This window comes from Dreissena polymorpha, chromosome 8, assembly GCF_020536995.1.
Source record: "Dreissena polymorpha isolate Duluth1 chromosome 8, UMN_Dpol_1.0, whole genome shotgun sequence".
Lineage (NCBI taxonomy): Eukaryota > Metazoa > Mollusca > Bivalvia > Myida > Dreissenidae > Dreissena > Dreissena polymorpha.
Genome location: NC_068362.1, coordinates 34485478 through 34495407, shown reverse-complemented (window position 1 = coordinate 34495407; position 9930 = coordinate 34485478). Strand labels below are relative to the sequence as shown.

General features: G+C 32.6%; 1 long non-coding RNA gene across 1 annotated transcript in view; it reads right to left on the bottom strand.

The window, feature by feature from the left end:
- Window positions 1-6870: 6870 nt before the first annotated feature.
- The window catches only part of LOC127842234 (uncharacterized), a 3790-nt gene continuing 730 nt past the window's right edge, over window positions 6871-9930 (bottom strand). The window contains exons 2-4 of the long non-coding RNA XR_008031520.1: window positions 8804-8895; window positions 7899-8080; window positions 6871-7746 (exon numbers count right to left, since the gene is read on the bottom strand). This is a non-coding gene — a long non-coding RNA (uncharacterized LOC127842234). The remainder of the gene's footprint in view (window positions 7747-7898; window positions 8081-8803; window positions 8896-9930) is intronic.

The window sequence follows — 9930 nt, the reverse complement described above, 5'->3', positions numbered from 1 at the left end:
TAACTGTGGCTTGATTAATTACGTTGCAATCAAAGCGTTTCGTCACGACCGTGAAAAACGATGAACTTCTACAAAGTCTAGAAATAAATCGATGCAAGCCTTACTATCGGCTTATAATACGGCAGTTGTCGTGATTAAAACTGTTTTACGGACCCGGCTGCGTTTTCATTGTGCTCATAGTTTCGTTTTAAATACAGTGACATTCCGGCGGCTTAAATATATAAAAGAATACATCAAGCGTGATCACGTAGTTTCCAATGAATACATTATATTAAGCCTAAGATAATAAACCCATTGTTTAAAAATGTGAGTGCAATTCAATCACGGGTATTCGGCGATAAATCTTACACAGTACAGGAAGCTTTTCAAGATTTTTCGAAAATGACGTTTAAGGAAGGTAAATCTAAAATAAGTAAGAAACCATTGGAAATACCCGCAGATTTTTTGGAAAAGACCGCATGACAAATAACCATCCTGGTTCATTCTAGCAGGCGTGAAAACACTTTCAACTTAATACGTTGAAAATAGAATGACATAGTTAATATGATTATAGGTGCTACCTAATTTACGGGCAAAAACTTTTTTGATAACCATGTATTTTAAATAAATATATGGACATTATTGTGTTCAAAATATTATTATTGTTTCAATAATAAAGTAATGCATCAAAATAATTCAATCTTCAAACGAGTAACATGTTCCTAGCTTTAAGATCTAGCATCTTATAAATGTGTGTGTTTCTAGCCTCAGGAATTTAAAGCTGGTTTGGTGGCTGTGGTATAGTGGATAGGGTGTCTGCTTAGTCACTGGGAGTTCTCTGTATTGATCCCTTAAGTGCGAGCGTTCTTAAGATCACCCTAAACACACTTAGTACTGGTCTTACCCAGGAAACAGTTTGTTTCATTAAATGTCTAAAGTCAACTTAAGATTGCTAAAGCAGTTGATTTTAGCATACACTGATTTAACATAATCAAAATAATGTGATGTGTCATATCAATTTTGATTGACAGGATTTTTTTGTATAATTATGTGGAATGGAATGACAGCATACTTGTTTTGCAATTAAAATATTTCATAAATACAGGTATCTTGCCGGGTTCTAATTTTCTTTCGCAAACTATTGTCGAATAGTTTTTTAAATTTTGTCGCAACTTTTGTGTAGCAATTCATAAATCACAGTCTAAACTGCATACACTTAGTTTGTAGCTGTATGGTTACAATTTGAATGCAAATAAACATAATGTTATATCATCCCTATTTTTTTATTTAAACATTCAAATAACACATACAATAAAACATAGATTATCATTAATCATATGAGCTTATTTATATGAAATTATTCTCGGTTTGATAGATAAGGTTTAGTATGGTTGTAAACATGTTATTTAGAAGAAAGATTATGGTAATGGTTTAGCGCGAAAATTGCACGGGTTTTGTGTTTAAGATTTAGCGCGAAAGCGCACGAGTTTTTCGTTTTGGGGTATATACGATTTGCAAATCTATTGAGTCGCCATTCGAGGGTGTATTTGACAGGCAAACGTTATGGAAAAGGAAAATGATGGGGTCATAACCCCGCCCTTAATGGACATATGTTTGTCTAAATAAGTGGTCACATTTTTTTTACGTTTATACTTTTGCAATAATAAAGTCTATGTTAAGTTTATTTTCAGTTCAGTTTTTTTGTCCGTGTGAGATGGGATCTAAACACGAACCGATTCCTTTACCGAGAAAGTCGATGGGTGTATTTACATTTTAATCTGAAGCAGCTAAGTTTTATTGATTATTTTGTTTCATTTTTTACTTCATATTGTGTTTTTAATGTGAATTTTCAAGTTATGTGTTTCATATTTGAGACTCTCACTTCCTGGATATAGTACTTCCAGCATATGTATTGAAATCTTGGTATGTTTAAATGTCAGTGTTATCATTTTTTGTTTTCTAACGTGATGAACGTTTAATTTTAAAATGTATTCTTATCTTTACGATTACTTATTGTTTTCGTTTTGGTGTGACTGGTTAGATAATGACGTCGGTTTAGTACAGCTGTTGAAAATTTTCGTCATATGCATATATATATTACTCGGAATACTTATGATTTATCTACATTCTTTTCAATTATTATTTTATGGATTTTATGGTTTTAGTGATTTGTTTGTTTCTTGTTGATGTCCGGGGTGTGTACGGGATGCTTTTGATATTTGTTTGTTATGTTAATTTGCGCCAGGAGATTGATAATTTGTTTATTCACATGTTTTGCTAAATAATAGATGAAGGCACCTAGACACCGGCCTTGAGCCATGGGTCCTCGTACGCCCCCCTGCCATTAAAAGAAAAAAAAAGAAAAATGAGCAGTAGGGTTGCGTATCCCGCTCCCGGTTTTACCTGAATCGTTAATAATACCGATTATTGTATGGGGTGTACGTGAAGTCATGTACACTTCTCTTTATTGGTGGTGGTGGATGAATCTTGCAGATGATAGCAGCTTCTTTGAACAAATTAATGTTTCACATTTGTAAATTTATAATATTTAAGCAACTTAACGTGATTGATGGGCGTTGACGGCGTCATGTGTGCTCTTTGGGCATCGGCGGGGATCAGTTTATTCAAACCGTAACTCTTGATTTTAGGTATATACTTGCCGTCGAATTGTTATGAATAAATTTGCACTTTTCACATGCCACACATGTGCATGTTAAGTTTTCATAATGACATGCCCTACATCATTTAAATAGAATCGTTTCAGTTCTTTACAAGGATGTTAAACCGTTTACAGTCCTCTCGAGACTCATCAACTGAGCGGTGCCATTGAGGTCGATTTCCGTTGCACATAGAACACATACGGGCGTCAGAAGAATAGTTGTTTGTGCATTTATCGAAAGTCCTGTCAAATACAAGCACTCACTTCCGACTGCCCTATCAAATACAAGCACTCACTCCTATTTGTCTTTGGTAATTATTTGTATGATAATGATAATGGTGTTGAAACGATGATGATGATAATTATGGTTGATAATGATGATGAGTAGTTAATAGTATTTTGAGAATAGAAAATAATAAATTTAACTATCATAACTATGAGTAAATGTAAGTCATTGTTTTTCTTGGCTAAGCCGCTAGCAGAAGCATGTCAATGATGTTAGTATATATATATTCAGTACATATATAAAAAGGTATGTGGTATTGTGTGGAGATACAAAACACTTCACATCATTTATTTGCACATAAAATAATAGTTACACAATCAGTAATACTAAAACACTGTCATCAACTTACAAGAATATTTACGTATATGAAATTACAAAGTGATGTTATCTTCTGAAAAACTGTGGAATAAATGAAGTAACATTTCATTACCTTTAACAAAATTAAAAATGCTGGTTTTGTACTAGCGCATAAAACATTTATCATGGAACAACAAGTAACAACCAATTTATTAATTAAACTATAGAAAGGAAATCATATTAATGGCATTATGCATTTACTAAACAAGCTATTTGCAACTGTTTAGAATTACACTATCTTACTAAAAATGATCACAACAGGTACTTAGTGCTTTTATATACTTGTGGTAAGTTTTGTATTACTAGTTTGACATTTATTGGCAGACACTTGTCGATATACAGACTAAATTTGCATGGGAACCTTCATATTTCTTCAGCATAATTGACTTCAAACTGTTAATTTAACAACCCTTTGACAATGTTAGCACATCTGATCTTATAATACCATAGCTGATTTGTGTTTATAGATAGACAGATATAGACTTTTCAAAGTTGTATAAATGTTCACACATGTTCCATCCAAGTAAACCAACAGAACCAATTAATAAGATCACTACAGCTAATAACTGTGTATATAGCTTGGAAACTTTGATAGTTCAGGAATCCCTCCTTTGTTGATTTCTGGAAACCAAAACTGTCAGTTTTGCTCGATAGAATGGCTTGTGTGATGCCCAGCTCTTGCCTTGGCAAACAGCTTCTAAAAACGGAAAACCAACAAATATCTTAAAATTTGATAAATGATGCAGACAATTTATAAATGTCCTGTTTTTGTTGTGTTTTTTTTTTCGAATCTGGAAGGTTTGTTACGAACGATTTTGGTACGAAAATATAACGGTATTCGATTTTGTGGTTTTTTGCCTTCACTTTATAAAGTGATATGTAACCTTTCGGGATATCGGCAAATTGCGAGCAGACGAGGTGTAAATACGTTTAAAATAAGCTAAAAGACTAAAAAGTTAAATCGGAATTTCGTTAAATTTTGTGAATAAATGTTTTTCTGATGGATAACAACCACAACTTACCTGAATATTGCTCATGATCACACGTAAAACTGCTTTTTAAGAGCGAATGGAAAATGCGTCACGAATTCTGTTAAGTAAAAAGTAGGGTGTCGTTATTGTAATGAGATGAGTATTCAGGGGAGATAATTGAGTAATGACTTAATTCTTGAACGGTCTATATGTAGCGGAGAAGTGTTTTTGATTTGTTCAAGGTCATAAATAGCATCGCGAAAATATATGTTTTTTTTTAGATGCATCCCTATGTCAATTTTTATGTCTACATTTCCATATGTATGAACGGTCAACGCTGGCCACGCGGGCTTTTGCCCGTATAAGCAGACAAACGTCAAACTGGAAGGAGAAAGTTGAAAATGAAAGAAATTAAATTGCATTTAATGATTTATAATGCATATAATACAACTTACAGACATAACGATAACCAACAAATATACGTTGCTTTTATTACTTGCAAGACTGCAAAAGTGTAATAATCAATAACAAACAAATATCTTTTTTTTTATTTACTGACATCTATACTTTTAAGTCGTTTGTTATAAAAATTTATTTAAATGACACTTGAAAAATCTGCATGTTCATGGCATGCGTTTTAGCAACTGGACTAATGTATGCATAACAAAACATAAATTTAATGTTTTCTGCAAACGTTTAAGTGTTTACCACAACTAAATGTTTTAACGACGGTTGATACAGTCAATATCAATTTGAATTTATAGTTTTATCAGTGTGACTATGATATTTCGTCAAGATCATTTATGTTTACATTTATAATAATTTGAAATAAAAGAATAAATGAGCATACCATGGAGATATGTTTCCTACTTCAAAATGAACCAAGTATGACTGAAGTTGAAGACAATGAATTCACATAAAACTATTATTAAAACGTGTAACATTTCATAATGCGTATAACTATCACATGCAATAAACATTTGCACAGCTTTTGGCGACCCTGACAAGCAAAACATAATGTCGGTTTTGACATGAAAACATTTGTTAAGTTATACAATAATAAAGTAGTCAACGGATAATACTGTAAAATGCTAATTTGTTACCGGAATGCATGTGATTTCCGTTCAAGATATTTGAAACAATTCACAAATAATATTGGGCTTGTCGGAAAGACATCAAATGATTATACTTTAAATGGTCTGGTACAGTTGGGGAAACAAAGCTTGATCACTTACGATTTGTTCGACATATGCAGCAGCTGTAATTTTTAAATATTGAACATATTACTCTAAAATGAAGACTTATAATGAACGTATTTATAAAAACCACTAAAAATATTACACAGACATACATCTTAGACCATACCGTGAAATATCTACTGATGTTTTATTTGTTTTGGTAATAGGTTACCAGGGAATTATCTGATCACTAGAACATCGTGGACAAATCATAGCGGGTTGTGTTAACAGGACGAATCACATAGTAATTCACTGATTTAAGATATAAAATAACTGGTCCCATCATAGGTATAACACTTAGACAAGTGATATATTATTGACTATTTTATCTTCGATTTTATCTTTATCTTAGCTGACTTATAATTGGGTTACTTCAATACTGATAAGGGTCGCTGCAATGTGAACACAGCAACGTGCAAGATAATTACATTAATTGTAAAAGGACATTTTTATTGCAATTTTGTGGTATACTATGGGGCTGCAAAACCGTTTGCTTCTGTTTGTTAAAAAAATGAAACAAAATAAAGCTGCTTTTAAAAGCTCATCAGTTCAGAAGAGGCAAGCCAGTCGAAATTTTAAACACGATAGTAAATACAAAAAAATAAAATTACCTTATGCACGAGTTTACTTCGCTTTGCTTCGATTTGGATTCAATACCTTTTCCATAACTTTAAGATGATAGTTAATATTCAATCTTGAGAAACGCACTCTATGCCAAATTACAACATTATTTATTTGACATCCTGTTTATGAGTCAAATTAAATCAAACACAACAGATAAAAGTAACAGCTCATGGTGAATCAATATCTTATGTAGCGCTCGGTAATAGTGAAACATAGAAAAGCAACAGTAATCGCCCATGTATAGTCTGATATCAATGCCATACATATCTTAAAGCGACTGTTTTATTAAACCCTATTCACTTTTTCAGAATTGGTCCGCAAACTTAATGCACTATGCAACCACGACACGTCGGTATGGCGATGGATTTTTCCTTAATCTCTCTGGCATTTTGGCGGGTTATAAATGTGACCAGACGAACACACGAAACTGCGACTTGTTATACGGTAATGAAAATGTATCATCAGCATTGATAAAAATGATAATTGCCTCTGAACTCCCACGACATATATCAAATACGTTTCGCTTACTGTCAATGAATCGGGTTTTTTTGTTTGCAAAAATGTTCGGATAATTGTTGAAAATCGTGTCTTCAGTTAATAAAACTCATGACGATATTAACCATGGGTTTTCTCAATTCAGAAGCAAACACGTCTAAGTGTATTTTGCATAAGCATGAACATACAAAACACAACGTCTGTATAAAACAATACCATCTTGAAAAATACATATTCACTGGAATAACATTATAACATAAAATTGGTATCAGTTATATTATTACCCAACATACATATAAGTTAACAAACGACAAACAGAAACACATTAATGTATGCGGTAAATATTGTTGGTGAAATCAACAACATGTTCAGTAGTATAGTACATATTAATAGCAACATAATCGTATGTTCGATGTGAGAGACGAGATTTTTTTTCTTTAATTAGATATGAGACAGATCATCCTCGGGCATACATTGGTCAAGCAAATATTACATACAATAACAAAAACATGTTGTTATACATTAGAAACAAAACAAACATAAAACAGACAGGTATAATACAGACTAGGACAAACGAGTAATAAAATCCTTAAACTCAGCACATTAAGTGAGGTACTGAATGTGAATGATGTATCAATACGATGCTTTGGCACACATGTAAAGCTTTAATAATCGGTAATGTAGTTTATTACAATTTCATTTCAAAGTCGGTATGCTTAAAAGTATGCCATGTTATTGCAAAAACATGTCAATACATATAAAAGCAAGAGTGTACAAGTCCTATCTTTTCAGCTTGACTTTGGTGTGACTTTGACGTAACGATCAAATAATATGAATTCACTTATGGTCCGATAATTCAAATGATGTTGAAGATATAGCAGGCAATCTTAATTATAAGCTAGTATTTTTTATGTGAATGTAAATCCAAAATGTAGTTTAATTTCGATTAAAAACTTATTTGCTGAATAAAGTACATTTGACGCAAACACAAATAGAATAATGATTTACTAACAAACATTATGCAACACAAAGTATATTACAGCAATTCAGGCATCAAACTCTAAATGTCCAATTAAAAATGAGAACATTATGTAACAAGTTCGATTGACCACAGTGCATGCAGTAGATAATGTGTACCTTAAATAAAGAGTATATTAAATCTATAGTATATGAAGGATACTCGAGAATATTTAGAGTCGTTTCTACACATATTTAAAGCAAGCCAAGATTCCGAATTAAGGACAGAATATTATATTTGAAACAAACAATTGAATTAAAATGACGTGTACCTGTTACTTGCCATATTGCTTGCCCAATTCCGTTATCAAGTTGGCGACCCAAAGGCTCCCCATTTTTCCCATGAGTTGTACAGCCTGTGAAAGTGCGAATGTGAAGCCCTCCATGTCCGCAGCCAGATACTGACCTTTATGAAAGTCATCACCACAGTTCCATGTCCAAGTAATGATGTCACCTGAAAACAAACACACAAGCATTCTTTCTGTGTTTATAAAGATTGTTTTTGAAACTATATTGTGAGCACTTTACATAAAATTGATCGTCTCTAAGATGCAATCCATACCACAGCGAAATAATACGTCCAAAGTGCCTATGGTCCATAAAAGAAGTTGTTAATGTTTACTGTTAAGTAATTTTCAATAAAATGTTCAATATGGTCAATAAAAGAAGTTGTTAAAGTTTACTGTTAAGTAATGTTATCGACTTGACCAATGTCTTATAGTTTCACATATAAGATATTTCAATAAAACATGTATCTCAGTGTAAATAAAATTTGAAAAAAAGACATGAATGCTAATAAATGATCGTTCCCCTGTTTCTATTCTGAAAGCCAAACGTTACCAAATCTATGTAAGATTGTAATTCAATCGTCTCATAGATCTCATAAGGTCTTATATGAGACGGTTTAACTGCAATCTTAGAAAGTTGTAAGGCCAACACAGTTGTATCTAAGTGTTTTGTCTGCAAAAACTTTAAAACTATAATTGCTAACGTCGTACATACAAAGACATGAATGAGAAAAAGTGTTTATTTTGAGATATAATGACAATACATACAATGCAATTTTATACAATAAAATGTGCATGGTTATTATTTCGAATCAGATGTTAGCTTTTTCAATTTAAGACGGTTATATAAAACATCCACATCAATAGCAGTCTTATCAATGCCCGCTCACCATTATGTGCGTTCGTGTAGCATTTCATTTTACCCAGTCCGTTCAGGTATATGTAGTTTCCATCCTTTGCACATTTCCAAGTCTTTGGTTCTCTATAAGAAATCAAAGAGAAAATCATAGGTTCACATTTGAACTCTGTGTACTACATAAAACATACATCATTTACACAGTTATATTTTCTGCACCAGGTTTACTCATATCGACGTATTTGGATAAATTCTTAATTGCAGAAAGAAAACGATTAGTCATTAACCAATTCGTTTGAGTATACGTACGTTAGTACAAAATGCTAGACTGTATTTAACATATGTTTTAACATTATCCCACATTCACACAATGTGTTAGCTCGCTCAATAGTCTGCAACCTGGTCTTGCCAAAATCAAACATATCATTGAACCTATGGCAATGTCTGTGTTCATTTAAAGCTTCAAAACAGGCAAATGGGGCAATTACTGTATCATAGATCACCAGGCAGGATGGACATAATAATATTCGCAGAATCTTTTGACAGAAAACCTGTATAAACCTGGCGTGTCAAAGACACTGATTCTTCTATCTAATATGTTCCGAGAAAAATACACCAGTTATTTCAAATTTCTGGCTGTTACAAAAACTCGCTTCTCTATATATACATATATTAAATGACAAGTAGGCCATTAATGATTCTGGTACAAATTTCTGCTTTTTTTGATTGTTTGAACATTCGAATCGAAATGCTGTGCAAATTATGGGATGTTTATCAACCAGTAAAAGAGGGGCCTTCATAATTTTTGTTCACGTTTACTCTTTAGAGGAACAAAATAACCAAAGGGCATAATTCTACCAAAATTGGACGCAGTAGAAATTCATTCCTATTCGATCACCTGCACTGGAAGATTCTCTATAAGCTATAAACGTTTGAGTGAAATCCATCATACAGTAGTAGTACGGTCATGAGTCAACACAAGTTCTATAGGTTCATATGCTACAACTGACATTGATGAAGTTCCGCGTATGTGCTTGTAGAAAACCTTTAACTTTAACATCCATATTCAAGTAATGTCGCCATGCAGTTCAACTAAAGTTGAGTACACAGAAGTTTTGGGGACTACCATAATTATTAAAACATTGCTGTTATTCATTGATT